Source organism: Esox lucius, chromosome 21, assembly GCF_011004845.1.
Source record: "Esox lucius isolate fEsoLuc1 chromosome 21, fEsoLuc1.pri, whole genome shotgun sequence".
NCBI classification, from domain to species: Eukaryota; Metazoa; Chordata; class Actinopteri; order Esociformes; family Esocidae; genus Esox; species Esox lucius.
In genome coordinates this window covers 18,483,043-18,499,378 of record NC_047589.1, presented here as the reverse complement: position 1 = coordinate 18,499,378, position 16,336 = coordinate 18,483,043, and positions in this window count along the sequence as shown.

The following is a 16,336-nucleotide window of genomic DNA, read 5'->3' as shown; positions in this document are numbered from 1 at the left end:
CGAGTTACACATTTCTACACATTTAGAGTGTGTTTGCCTTTTGTCCAGCTGTTGCATTTATTAGAATAGTGTATGACCTTCATATGTTTTATGATTGCTGCTAACACCAAACCAGTGGAAAAGATGTACCATAGGAATGCTCCAGCTTTCTTTGGCATGGTACAGTCAGTAAAGCGTGGGGGTTGGTGGAAACATTTCGTTATCCACCTGCACTCAACTGATTTCGCTGCTTGTATTAGTGAAGGTAGAAGCAAGGTTGTGTCATTGGGTTTGCAAAGCATGTGTGTGCGTATGATAGTGCATAGGTCTGTGCACCTTAAGCGAGGAATCTTTGTGTGCACAGTCATTTGTGTGTGTGTGTGTGTGTGTATTTGGTACATTCATGTGCGTTTGTTTGGTAAGTTAATGTGTGTGTGTAGGGGGCTCCTCTTTAGCCATCTGCTCATTCCCGGGAATGTGGGAGAAAATATGTGATCGAGTCTGAGACACACAGGGCCACACTGCTAGTCTCTGCCAGCCTTACCCATCTCTGCCACCACAGGGGCACAAACAGGCTGGAGCCCCTAGGTCCTCGGCTGACGGTGGGAAGGCCACTGACCGCCGGCCACACTAGCACACCTCAGGACCTCCAGCAGTGACAGGACCACCAGGACAACAGATGGTGGATGGTGACAGACTGGGGCATTGATCTAGCTGCTTCAGTCCAGCCCATACTGACAGACTGGGGCATTGAGCTGCTTCAGTCCTGCCCATACTGACAGACTGGGGCATTGAGCTGCTTCAGTCCTGCCCATACTGACAGACTGGGGCATTGATCTGCTTCAGTCCAGCCCATACTGACAGACTGGGGCATTGTTCTGCTTTAGTCCAGCCCATACTGACAGACTGGGGCATTGAGCTGCTTCAGTCCAGCTCACTGACAGGCTGGGGAATTGATCTTGATTCAGTCCAGCCCAGAAACAGACTGAAGAATTGATCTGATAAATATATTTGGTTTTTATATTTTTATTGTAACGATTATACCCTAAAGAAACTATTTGTTTAAAGAACGTATGCATTGAACTGAAAGGTCCGACGTTTGCTGTTTTTTCAAATTTAAATATTCTGGTAAAACAACTTTCAAGTTTGACAGCATATGAAAACAGAACACGCTACATGATAACATGGTCTATTTTTTGTCCTAATCTTTCACATGCTTTGTCAGATCGCCGACTTTCCTTCCAAGTGTGTCTTCCCATGTAATGGACCATAACAACAAAACAGTTTGGGCTAGAGCCAACTAAATATTGATTTGTTGGATTACATTTTTTTTCTCTGATGCGCACTTCATAGGAACCATTTGAAGGTAGCCATGTCCAGTGCAGTGCTAAAATGAATTACAAAAGCGTGGAAGTAGGTTAAAAGTCAAATATATATATATATATATATATATATATAAAAAAATCTATATGTATCTTATTTCTACAACGTACCTTCCAGAAATAGTATACACATGAACACATTGATCCCTTAAGATACATACATTTGTTCATGTACAAATGCTTCATAATGTGTTTCTATAAGGCCTGTCATTAAAGGCCTATTAAATATAAAAATACATGTAAATTAGCATTAAATAAAATTGCTAAATGATCCATCATGTGACCGAATTCCTGAAATGGGGCGAATGCCACTAGTTTTCAGGAGAGCCGTTTTTAAGAAGAAAAACATGTTCTGGGACATTTTGTCTTTTTTGAAGAAATGCCTTCTTGAAGATGTGAACTTTCATGTGACTTTATAACAAACTAGTATGCAAAGTGTAAATATGAATATGTTCATTCAAAAAAAAATTGTTTTGGTAGCTTAAAACCAACTGGAAATTAAGTGAAAAACTTCAGAGGATTAAGCTGTGTCTTGTCTTCTCTGCTCTGCTTAATAACCTTTTACTTTGGATGTAACTGTCATCACAAACACACAGTATATCTAGCCCTGTTAAATTAATAATACTACATGATATAACGCAGGTACTGTGAAAGGAGACACACACACACACACACACTTAATGTTTACTGACATGGAGATCCAGCCCAACAGCAGAACTCTTGTAGACCAGTGCTGAAATACGGCAGACTTGAATCTTGTCTCTCGCTCTCTTTTCTATCTCTCTCCATTTCCCAATGAAATCCAACAATGTACATATTGTGGAGATATGCTTAATCATGTGGCATGTACCATAATTCAAGTAATAATAATACTGATGATTGTCAACAGGACAACCAGTAGAACAACAATAAACAAATTAATAATATTTAATAGACAATGGACAATACAAATGGCACCAGAAGTGCAGCTTTCCTGCTCTGTAACACATTGTCCCACATTCTATGGCAAACAAAAACCAAATTATCTCTGTTACCTTATCAAACAATTAAGTATTACCATAACAGACAATGTGGTCTCTGTTATATTGTCAGACAATGTAGTCTATATCTGACACCTTATCAGATAATATAGTATTTCAGTTACCTTAACAGACAATGTGGTCTCTGTTATATTGTCAGACAATGTAGTCTTTCTGTTACCTTATCAGACAATGAAGTCTATATCACCTTATCAGACAATATAGTATTTCTGTTACCTTATCAGACAATGTATTCTCTATCTGTTACCTTATCAGACAATGTATTCTCTATCTGTTACCTTATCAGACAATATAGTATTTGTCAACTTATCAGACAATGTAATAGTATTCCCGTTACTTTATCAGACAATATAGTGTTACTGTTACCTTATCAGGCATTTTAGTATTCCTGTTACCTTATCAGACAATGTATTCTCTATCTGTTACCTTATCAGACAATGTATTCTCTATCTGTTACCTTATCAGACAATATAGTATTTGTCAACTTATCAGACAATGTAATAGTATTCCCGTTACTTTATCAGACAATATAGTGTTACTGTTACCTTATCAGGCATTTTAGTATTCCTGTTACCTTATCAGACAATGTATTCTCTATCTGTTACCTTATCAGACAATGTATTGTCTATCTGTTACCTTATCAGACAATATAGTATTCCTGTTACCTTATCAGACAATGTATTCTCTATCTGTTACCTTATCAGACAATGTATTCTCTATCTGTTACCTTATCAGACAATGTATTGTCTATCTGTTACCTTATCAGACAATATAGTATTCCTGTTACCTTATCAGACAATGTATTCTCTATCTGTTACCTTATCAGACAATGTATTCTCTATCTGTTACCTTATCAGACAATGTATTGTCTATCTGTTACCTTATCAGACAATATAGTATTCCTGTTACCTTATCAGACAATGTATTCTCTATCTGTTACCTTATCAGACAATGTAGTATTTGTCAACTTATCAGACAATATAGTATTCCTGTTACCTTATCAGACAATGTATTCTCTATCTGTTATCTAATCAGACATTGTTGTTATCAGGGTTCTAGAAGCTGGCCCAGCATATGACAGAGTGTTAGGGTGATACAGTCTACACTTCCCTGATGGCAGAGAGATGATTTTATCTGCCATAGCTCCCTGTCAACATTCTGTGTGTGTGTGTGTGTGTGTCTTTGTGTTCCCGCATCTGTTTGTGTGTCTGTGTGTTTGTGTAAAATCACAGTGACGTGCCTCCATTAACCTCCACAGGTCTATACTCAGCACCAGGACAGTAGTCTACACTGTGGAGCATTAGGAACCATATATCAGGGGTACAGCTACCATATTTAAGAAGCCTTGTGTCACTATCGATACGGTACAGCTGTTTCTGACTGGGTTAGTTCAGGCCACCCAGTGTTCGTGTGCAGCTGATTGATATGGAGATTTGCCAAGTATTTTCACACAAGTTGGACTCTCTGTTTATGCAGTGTTGATCGTCTCAGGGAAAGGGGAGGGGATTGTGTGTTTGTGTGTGTGTTTGTTCGTGTGTGTGGTCGCTCATGCATTTGTTCGCATTTGTGTCCATGTGTGTATTTCTGTTGGTTTCTGTGTGTGTATTCGTGTGTGTGTGTGTGTTCGTGTGTGTGTTTGCGTGTATTCGTTTGTGTTCGTGTGTGTGTTTGCATGAGTATTCGTGCGTGTGTGCTCGTGTGTGCATGTGCATGTTCGGCTATATATTTACAAGCCAGCGACTGCCACCTAGATGACGACTCCCTTATGGCCTAAGACTGCAATAAACAGAAAAGGGGGTGGGGGAGGGGGGGGGGGGGTGGAACAAGAGAAGGGCAGATATAAAGAGAGATGGAGAGAAGGATGGGAGGTAGGAGGGGGGTGTTAAGATGGTGAGAGAAGGAGTGAGTGAGAGGAATAGAGAATGAGCTGAGCTTAAAGACTTCTGTTACAGAGTCAGTAGGTTGACAACCTCCGTCACCTACATGGTTCCGTTGCAGATCGACTGAAGCTGACATACCTCAGAAAATCATTATATTTCAAAGAAAACTTGTTTTCAAGGTAAACTTACAATTAATATACACTGAACAAAATTATAAACGCCAAACTTTTGTTTTTGCGCCCATTTAACATGAGCCGAACTCAAAGATCTAAGACTTTCTCTATGTACACAAAAGGCATGTTTCTTCCAAATATTGTTCACAAATCTGTCTAAATCTGTCTTAGCGAGCACTTCTCCTTTGCTGAGATAATCCATCCACTTCACAGGTGTGGCATATCAAGATGCTGATTAGACAGCATGATTATTTCACAGGTGTGCCTTAGGCTGGCCACAATAAAAGGCCACTCTAAAATGTGCAGTTCCACTGTATTGGGGGGGCCCGGAGGGGTCCGAAAACCAGTCAGTATCTGGTATTTTTATTATTCAAATGTATTTTGTTTGTCTGGTCCCATTTGCTAGTTATCTATCTAAATATCATTGTCAGAAGTCTCTAACTCCTAATTGTGAATTAATATAATAAGCAGTAGACAAAATGCTCCATGTTGGGAGGATGGTGTAATCTAGCTAGCGTTCTATACGCCTGTTGGGGTAGTATTAGCTAGCTAGCATTATTTATTTACGCAATAAGGAAAACATTTCTAAAGACTGTACTTAGGCACAAGCAGTGTCAGTTGGTACCATTAGACAAGGTAAGCAGCCACTTATGGCTCCTGAAGGCTTAGGGCCCCATGAAAATTCAAACTGAAATACAGTTTCAAAAAAAGTTGTAATACATTGTTTTTTTGTGATTATTTATTGTCTTAAGATCAGATTTTTTTGCTCAGAATGAAGTCATGCCTTCTAATACATTATTTGTTTCAGACCGAACTCACCTCTCTCACTCAAATGGTCTGTCCCATTTTGTTTCTCCCGGCAGCCGCCCGAAAGACGTTGGGTAGTTTACTCAGTCATCCTGAGCCAGCTACACATCACAAGAGATGGGCAGAAAAGTTTTTTTTAATATGAAACGCTCATATGTGAGCAGGACAGAAAAAAGAAGGAAGGAGAAAAATGGCATGAGTGTCAAATACAGTGCGTCTACTACTTACTGAATATGACTGTTTGACAGTTGCATAAGAAAGCGCTATCCCTGACCTGGACCATCACGAATGGACACCAGACAGATGTTAAGAAGACACTGATTCAATTCCATCATGTCATTCTTCTAACATCATGCACATTGATTAGAATGATGCAAATGTTTATTATGATGGTGATAGGCACTGGGCTACTGACAACATCAATAATTAGTGATGTTGACATCTTGGCTCCCCGAGAAAGCTCTGACAGTGTAGTGACACCGAATATAATAGTAAGAACAGGATATGAATAAACTTGATTGATCATGATTAAGAAACTGTACACTTGAACAAAATGGCTGAATGCTTCACTGTAGTCATAACTTATAAGGCAGTATGTACCCTTCAGATAATTATTTTTAAAATAATGTATTTTCCCTACTGAAAGGGGCAGCAATGCAAGTGTCTTTGGAAGTGGCAGTTCCATTCAACAAGAAAGAAGGTATGTTCAAAATGTTTGTAAGGACAATAATGTAAAAAAGTAGACGAGGCTGAGACCTCAACCAGCCTCTGCCTAGGGCCCGGAAATCACTAAAACCGCCACTGGTGATAATACAACGCTATAATTCAGCATTTAGGGGGAAACGGAAAGAGAAAGAGCATGACTTTGGTTTTTGGACATTAGTTAGGCCACACTCTGTGTTGACCCCTCCACATTTAGTGGATTGGTTAAACAGCGAAATGCAAACAAGGGCTTTATTCTGGATGCCTGGTGTAAGCTTCTTTTCCTGTTTGTGATGCACAGGCAACGCAGGGTGGGTGTGATCGGCTGTGACGCACGGTGGATGTGACATGAAGATGCTCGCATGCTCGTGATGTGTGTTCGTGCGTGCGTGAGTGCATGTGCGCGCGCGTGCCCGTATGTGTGTGCGTGCGTGTGTTAGCTGGTCGCGCAAGAAACTGTCCTCCCCATTGAGCGGCAGGACCAACAACCCTGCCACTGTGTACAGCGAACACATTCCAGTAACCAGATGCCGTGGTCCTTGCTTTGCCGTTGAGGGGACGCACAGTATTTAGGCAGATCTACTTCACCGTAGAACCGCCGCGCACGGACACTTCCCTATGCATTGTGCCACATGCAGTATGATGGATCTGTAAGGAAGGAGGTTCTATTAGTGTGTAAGAGTCCTCAGTGATCTTTTCAGGCTCCTCCTCTCACACCTCCCTTGCGCTCCCTCTCTTACTTTTTCCTCACCTCCTCTCTGTCTTGTTCACTTTATCTCCGACCCCCCTCCCCCCATCTCCCTCTCCCAACCACCGGCTGTGCCGTTTGGTACGCGGTGAATCCCGAGTGTACCTGGGCCAGCCTCCAGAAGTATTCCGCTTTCATTTGTCAACCCAGAACATGGTGACATCAGCGCTTCTACCCAGTCGAGTTTTCCTCCTGTCTGAGGTCACGCAGCTTTACTTCTCTGTTGTGACCTCAGCTGCTGCCAACAGCGCAGCGTAGCGATGCATAGCGCTTTGACGAAAATCACAGAAGCATATTAAAGAAGACATGAACGTGGTGTTTAAGAGGGCATTTATCATTGCACACTGCTATCTAGATACGTTAACGTGGTAGCAACGGGACCTCTGTGTACAACAGTTTGTGGATTGTTGCTGTAGGTCTGATCGAGGCGTCACAGTGATACTCAGAGGACATTTTAGAAAAACGACGTGTGGGAAACTTCAGTAAGAACACAGCTCCAAGTCCATCCAGGTTAAGAGGAAGTCACACACATCTAAACATCTAGTTTCCAAAACATTTCTCCCTCTCCACTCCCCTCCTCCCATTCCTCCTGCTCCTGCTCTGCTCCCTCTCCTCTCCACTCCCCTCCTCCCATTCCTCCCGCTCCTGCTCTGCTCCCTTCCCTCTCCACCACTCCCTTTTACTCTCCTCCCCTTCCCCATTCCCTCTTCTGCTGTCCTCGCTCCCCTCTCCTCCACAGCTCCCTCCCCAGCCCTCCTCTCCTATCTCCTCCCCTCTTTCCCCTACTCCCCTCCCTCTCTGTAAAATAACACCCCTGTACTTTTTTTTTTCTCCTTTTCAACTATAGTGGTTCTCAGTATCGAGAGGCCAAATTCTCAAAGGGATGCTCTCTATCGTGACAATATAATAAACTAAGCTAAATTAATTACAATGTTTAGCATCATTCCAGAGTTTAACGAAGGTCTTCGTGGTATCAGTGTGTTTCCTGCAATTACTCAACACCATGAGCATGGATTATAAATGAGGCAATTAAGACCCTGACTGATTCATGCAAAAAAAAGAAAATAAATCCTTTCAAAGAGATGTGCACCCCTCTCTTTAAGCCATTCATGTCATTTTACTGCCTCTCTGACACATGGGTCCCGTTCAAGCCAGATCCTGTCTAGTTTCCCGCCCCTGTAAAGGAGGAGACAACCTCCTTTACAGGGGGTGACGTGGAGAGGTTAAAGGTTAGCTGTTTGTGTGCGGTAGCAGGCTCACTTCATCAAATTGTTACAGAGAGAGAGAAACAACGAGAGAGACTGGAAGTGCAGCCGTTGATTCTTTTTGAGTCTTTCAGCCGCTGATGCTTTTGAGGCAGGTTAACCTGATTAAAAATGTGGGTTTTTAGACTGTTCCCACACACACACAGACACACACACACACACACATACCCAGAGACACTTGGTGCTGGCTGCCAGAGCAGAGAGCATGGCTGTTCCCCAGGAGAGGACCAGGGCTGGGGAGTAGGGGGAACATTAGCTTAATAAGGGCCATCTGGTGGCCATTCATTAACTTGACCATCCTTGAAGTCCCCGACCCGAAATGTCATTTTTCTCTTTGGAGAAAAGTCAGTTAGGTGACATGATGAACTTGGGCCAAATTAGAAAAGACGGAAGACAAGGCAGGACGAAGGAGGACGAAGAGACTGAAAGAGAGCAATAGCGAGAGCGAGGAGAGAGAGAGAAACGTGTGGGTAGAATAAAGAGAGGACTGGAAAAGACAGTGAGATGGACAGAGGAAGAGAAGCAGAGATAGAAAGACTGACAGGGAGCGAGAGAGAAAGAATTCATGGAGCATAAAATCAAAAGGGGTTGTAGTGAGAACCAGAGTGCCAGTGGTATGTGAGTGTTTCTGAACGGGCGGCGTGACTGGGTCCAATGGGAAAGCTTCTAGCTGGTAAATTAGAGTCAACTCAGGTCAGGATGGCAGATCACACTAGCATGTGATACGCCCACCCCCCACACACACTCCGCCTCTCCCCGGCTCTGTTTGTCTGACTCCTCACCACCACCATGAAAACCTGTTACCCCTGGAAGCTGGGCCGTGGTTTTAATCTAACTGTCAGTTCTTATACCATGCATGTGCTCGGCCACAACTCGATCCCAGACCTAGCCACACAGAGAGGTCATGTGCAAACATTTCCATTATATCTAATTAGTGAGTGTTTAAAGCTGGATAAAACAGACACCATCTCATAGCTCCCTTCATGTGTAAATAGACCTTTTAGATTCTCTTTTCTTTTAAAACATGAGGCTCTAAATGGTTAAGATCCCCGCGTCATCACTTTGATCTTAGGGAGAATATTCCTCATCATTTCTCCACTCTCGTCTTCTCTCCAAAGACCTGTTCTTCGCTCTCTTCCCGGTAAAGTCTGGCTCAGCTGCAAAGCCTCTGAATGATGGACTGTTCAATATGAGCTAGGACCAAGCCATAACAGGCACATGAATGGCATCATAATGACAGATGACTGATTGTGTGTAGCGGCAATAAAAGTTAAGGGGGATAAACTATGGGGTTTGCAGCGCTCAACACCATTGTGATTTAGACAATCTATCAAGCAATGCTAGTGCTAAAACAGCATATTTGTCAGCTAATGCCGACAACACGAAACCCCTCCTGTGAGATCAGCGTCACTGTGAAAATGGGTAATGCTGACATTATGACATACAGTGGGGAGAACAGGTATTTGATACACTGACGATTTTGCAGGTTTTCCTACTTACAAAGCATGTAGAGGTCTGTCATTTTTACCATAGGTACTCTTCAACTGTTAGAGACGGAATCTAAAACTAAAATCCAGAAAATCACACTGTACGATTTTTAAGTAATTTATTAGCATTTTATTGCATGACATAAGTATTTGATCACCTACCAACCAGTAAGAATTCCGGCTCTCACAGACCTGTATCAAAAACTACCTGGAAAAACTGTATCACCCATACAACTGTTACTGCCCTTACAGATGAGCCAAAGTGGAGAAAGTCATGTTCCTGTTCCTGTGCCGTAAAGTCATTCTGGGGTAATGTAGATTAGACTACCTGGATCCACCAAGTCAGCCATGGACCATGTGTGTGTTTTTGTTTTACTGACCAAATAAGGATCAAAATTCCTCACAAAGATAATGTAAAAAAACAACAACAATTGCATTTAATTTAACCTTATGTTGGTCACCATGAGAAAAAAGTACATTTCTTGTTAGAGTGTCAGATTAGGCTTAAACTTAAATTAGTGGTAGATGCAGGACATTTGAAAGAGGATAATGACAGGAATGTCTTGCAGGCAACATTGAACGCTACATACTATTCAATGAGAGGTAATACACCTGCACGCTGTCCAAAACGTACCCTTTCCAAACCTTCAGAGCACCATGTCCAGAGGACAAGTCTCCCAGTACACTGTACCAGCCATGTTTACCCCCGTCATAAAGTCAGAAAAAGCCTTTAGATTTAGAATAAGAGTTAGAAATGTAGTACGTTTTAAAGTGTTGTGGTTAGATTTTCTGTTAGAAACATTCAGATTTTCAATGGGAATAATATTTTGGTCCCTCTAAGTATAGAAGAACAGAACTGTGTGTTTGTCTGTGTTTGTGTGTGTGTGTGTGTTTGTGTGTGTGTGTGTGTGGAGCCACAATGCAGACGGGTGTTGTTGTCCATATTTAAACATTATTCCACTTGTGTGTACCGCCAACGAGCCAAACACACACAAAAACACACACGGCTAATCTCTGTCCGTTTCTCTTTTGTTCTGGGGAGAAATGCTGAGAGGTTGTGCTAATGATGCTGCTGATGACCATCTCTGGCCTCATCTGTAGTTAACATGCAGTGTGGTGTATTATTATCCGCCAAAGCCCATCCTCCATCACCCCATTACCTCTGTCTTCCAACACACACACTGATACACGCCATAACTGGGAACATCAAAGGGATTTGTCTGAACCTAACCACCTTCCGAGGTAAAACCGCGCCAGTGAAATTCTAATTCCCAATTCAAAGAGCTCTTTCCCTAGATTTTGTTTTAAAGTGGTCGGCAGTAGCTTCAATTGAAAACAGCAATATACTGTATCTATGAAGTGAATCTGTACCAAAGGGGGAATAGGTAAAAAATAAATGAAAGGGTCTTTGTTTTCCCAGTCTGTTAAGCTGTAATGTGCAGGATAGGTAGCAGACTGGCCCATTAAACACGAGTGCTTGTCTCTGTGACATTTTATCATTGTTGATGTCAGTACAAAGGGATACCAAGGACTTGAATGTCTCCCCCGTTGGTTTACAATGCATCACGCTGAGAGCTTACAGAGATACAGTCGACCAGGGCTAGGCAATTAGATTCAGCCTGTAGGACGATTGAAGGAGCTGATGGTCAAGGGGCCGGAATATGAGTAGAAAGAAGTATATTTGTTTACATGTAAATTGACAACAACTAAGCGCAAAAACAGAATGTGTTTGAAAATAATAATTGTATACCTTAATTATTTTGAGTCCCCATCTCCAACTGTGGGGGTGGAGGGATTGAGATGGATTGTCTGTTACAAACTTTGGCATTCATTTAATCATTACTCAGCCAGTAACATTTTTGCAACTAAATGCATTTCATCATATTTAATATGTTCTCTTAAAAGAACCAGACAACATGCTGGGGACAGTTGGTGGTGGGTTGGCACGGGCGGTGGTGTTGGGCTTCGGAGGGGAGTAGACTTGGAATTTTGTTATTGCCAATGATGCCAATGGAAAGTCCACACCCCCGTGAACTATTGCAAATGTTATTCTGTATGTGCTTCAGAGTCTAATGCATTTACTTTAAGAAATGTCTATTAGTTGAAAACATCATGAACCAAGAGGCTGCTACTATGCTAAATGATAAACTACAACCATTCCATTGCCTGGCCGCTGAGCCAAAAGGAAACATTGATGAAGGCACGCCTACTGGTGAATTTCATTGCCTTCTTCTATGCTTCTATATGTCAAAATTGTCTACACAGTATTGCATTTTTTGGGGTGAATATAGGGACCCAATGTAGCCTATTGGTTGTAGGGTTAGCCCTTGTGCTATGATATGCTTTGTTGTAAGAAAACAGATGCTGGTGGTTTTCGGACTTAGTTCATCTTGGTACAAATACAGTGTGCAGCCTGGTAAACAAGTTTACTCATTTATTGTTCATTTGCCTTACATAACCATTGTGTGAAAGTGATGTACATAAAACGAAGACACTAGTAAATGGAGTTCACTGTTCCTAAGTGGATTTGTAGCATTTTAATTGAAAACATACCAAACAATTTCATAACATTTTAAGTGAGAATGATAAAGCATCACAGAGCGATGGAAATGCCTGTATATTGTAGATGAAGCTGTAATGAGTTTGCAAATTTGAAATGTACTATGGAATCCTCTATGACAGTCCTCTGAAATGAGACCAGTTTTATAATGTCAATAGGTTTATTACCATGTAAGAAAATAAGAAAATATATTTTGTCTTGATAGTATTTGTATTGAGTACTTGATGTTGTTTCCTCAAAAGAGAGTACAACTCATTAATGTGTAACTATTTTTTATTAAACAGAACTTTTAGAACTATGCTTCCATATTTATGGCGATCTCACAGAAAAACATTAGTGTTTAAATTTACAGTAGGTAGAATCTAAATACTAATTTGAAGTCTACAGATGCAACTCTCAACTATGCAACTCTTAACTAAATTAGATGCAAAAGACTTTCAAAAGACACGGATAGAATTGTTCTAGTAACTATATGAATTTTACTGTGTACAAACAATGCATAATTAAGTTTAATGAGAATGCAGTCCTCATCACATAATACACTTCAACACAACAACAGTTCCATTTCAACAGATAGAATGGGTGAATCACCCGTTCACATTGGATCAGGCCCAGGTTTGCTCAGTATATCGACAGTATCAGGTTGTTGACTCTCTCTCAGGTTGAGTACACATCTGTGTGACCTGATGAACAGAGAACAGGAGCAGCGGCAACAGCCGGACCAGAGAAATGGGCGTCTGGCAACAGCAGGACCTGGTCCCTATGTACTCAGGTTGACAGAGTTCTGTAGACATGGTGGAGTAAAGCTAAAACAAGCATCCTTGGCTTGTTTGCCCCACAACCACTTTCTATTTATGACTTTGTCACTTGTGAAAGGTGAACTAGTTTCATAAAGCATTTAAACAACCTCTCTTATCAATAGACACAAAAGCAGAATAATACAACATATAAATAAAACATTATACAACTGTACAACTTTCTAGATTGTCTGTAATGTGCTGTGTACCTTCCCTCATGTGCCTTTACAGCTTATCTGCTACGTTATTTCCCTTTGAAGGCTGCAAGTACAAGTCCACTGTGTGATATTCTGTGATGTCTTCATGGTTGACCCCGCAGCAACACTTAGTGAGACTGTCAGTTCAGCCTCCCTCAGGCCTCCTCGCTTCACTGGCATAAACACGCAGATCACCATGGCAATAGCAAGACCCAATTATCAACACCTAAGGTGGTGAGTTTGTGTAGTCCATCGGTGAGGACCATGTTGTTAGATACGCCGTCGCTACGGGGCCGTTTGATTGTGAAGAGGTGCTTCGGCGAATGCAGAATGTTATTGGTTCAGAGGTTTAGGGGCACGGTAGGAAATCCAACAGTGTCTCTTTGACCTGACTCGTGACATTGACCGAGGGTACAGTACTAGCTTTAAGTCTGACAATCTCCGCTGACGTGTGGCTGTGTAACAGAAACAGGTGTAAAAGCTTCAACATCAACCGGCCTGGCATGTGAAAATCACAGGGTAATGAAAGAGCCAATCATTTTCACATCACGTTCGTGGTACAAACGCCTGGAGCTCCATACTGACAGATCTGAGTGGAGCCATGGAAGCCGTCCAAACTGTTGTATAAAAGCTGGAAGGAGATCTGGAATATCCAGCCCAAATCTTGGAGAACTACTTAACTCATTTCCATTACCAAATATTCATGTAGTGTCTTCATACCTCTGTCTTGGCAGAGGATTGGGGGAAAAAAAATAAACTGTCAGTTTCAGGCAGAAATATTTACCTGTTAAGAAATGCCAGTATGAAAACAACTCAGATGTTTGCATTGGGTCATATGACAAACTTCCCCGCCAACTAAAACATATTTTAGAAAGTTTTCTTAACACAAAAAAGGTCCAGTTAAGCTGTTGATAGAACAGTTATGCAAATATTCACCTGATGTTTCAAGAACCTCACCCATCGGTCAGCATAGCCTACTACTATGAATATCAGACAGTGATCAGAGACACATGCTATATTCATTTGCTATACTTATTATCAGAGTGTGAGTAAGGATCTGGTTTGCCATTACTGTTGTTTTCATGTCTTGTCTGTATCATGTGGGTTACATCAGGAGGCACATAATAAAGGCATTTTTAATTGAACCTGCTTTTCCCTGTGGCCCATATCCCCTAAACGCTTATGTCCACTGTATGTATAATATTTCCACTACCAAGCATGCTTGTTATTTTTCCATGGCAACGGAGAACTAAGCAAACCATCTCGTTTCAAATATGTTGTAGGGTTTTATCTAATATGTGCTTGGGACGTTATCCTAATTTTAGGTCTCCAAATGAAAATGAGCACACGATACAGACGAAAATATGTAGAACGGAATAGATCAAGGTAGTCACACTGTTCTAATAATGTGATGTGACGTTATCCTTAATAAAGTCATCAGAATATGAACAGAAAAGCATTTTTTGGCAATACATTTTCTACCAGAAAATTAGATTGTCATCAATCTTGGTCTAATCTAATAAAATAATAAACCAGAACTAAAATCCTGCGTCATTTGGAAAACTGTGTGATTAGGTGCTCTAAACAAAGCCATGTGTTGAAAGACTGGAAGCATTTAAAGGTTACACATGAAATATTTGTAAATTAAAATCCCCAGAGATTAACTGTTTGGTCAGGCCAGCTGTTGTGTGCATGCTACATATTCCTGTTGTGTTTAGATTGCATTAAATCTAAAGCTTTATTGTGTATTTATAATGATGTGCCACTGACCAATTAAATTACATGTAAAATAAAGATACAGGTTCCTTAAAATCAAGGAAACACATGGAAATGCTTCTCACAGTGGTCCAAATATTAGATACTATGATGATGTTTACACTGGCTATAGCCTGTATACTATATAATCACTGTATATTTTATAATCAATGTAGAAGTATTTATGTCTGTCCAACTCTAACAAACAACCTGTACTCCCCAAGACAGCAGTGGGTGATCACAGATTTCCCACAAGAAATGCTCAACAGTGCCTACCCATAATTCACCATGGTAATGTCATTGCAAATATTCTCAGGTGTGCAGGTCTCTGCAGTCAGTGCAAGTCAGTGTTTTGTGAAAAATGAAGCGTGGAAAATGTTCATTAGTTATCCAAGCGTTACTCAACTGAGATTACTCAGTTAATGCTGAGGCATCCTAACAGGAATGTGGGTCAGATGAGGAGCTTTGTAAAAAAAGTATTGTTTCTGTATACTGTAATTATACCATCCAAAATGATTTCACAGTTACTATTTGTCATAAACTGAAGAAAAACTGAAATGATCAAAACTAGTGCCACCAACATTTATTTCAGGGTTTAACTACTATTAAAAGGCAGCATCAAAACACACAATGTTTGGGTTAATTTCTATCATACAATCAAATGGGTCAGAAATTGAAATAGTTTACAGCCTAAACATGGATTAATGATTAGTTCCTATGGAGAATATATTTACTTGTCAAAGTTTTATATGGACAGATTCAAAAATGATAATCTGAAATGTTATTTCACCCGTTAAATGTAATATGTTGAGCAAAATGTAAGTACTGTTTATACAAAAAAAAATGCCAAAACGAAAATATTTCAATAAAACTACAAACAAAACAGCTTAAACTCAGCTGGTAACAGCAGCATGGTGCTAGCCTGGAGTTAAAACATGTAAAATAAAATTATGTCAAATGGGCGGAGAAATAACTTATAAGTTAGTGTCATTCTATTGGTCACCATCTGGATGTCACTGTCCATGACATGGCAATTAGCTAACTTAAAACGACAAGTCGGTGTGAAATGCTGTTGTACTGAGGTGTTTCCCGCTGGGCACAGCAGACTTGCTTCACCGGGCAGCTGTATCACATCGCCTGCGGGAGCTAACATGGCCAATTTGTTCAATCCCACTTGATTATAATGGAGTGAGGACTGCAGCCTACACAAGATGCAGCCTAATATTGAGGCAAAGTTAGTAAACATGGGAAAGTCCCAATGATACAGACTTGCTTCTCATTGGGAAGAATTTTCACGGCAAAATGGGAGCACAACACAGGGTTCATCAGGTTAATGTCTCGTTGCTGAGCACTGCTGTCCTGTACTAAGAAAAGGAAAGAAGCCAGATAGCGTAGCCAATAACAGGCTATGGTGATGACTAAATTACATTTACTGCAGTGATTTTCATTGAAAAGACACAACTATGGCATTAACAAAAATGTTTTCTTAAAAAAGAAAAAGAAAACTGAAAAAGTTGCTGTGTGCTGTATGCCATTTTGTTTCTTAGGATTGTGGACAATTCAA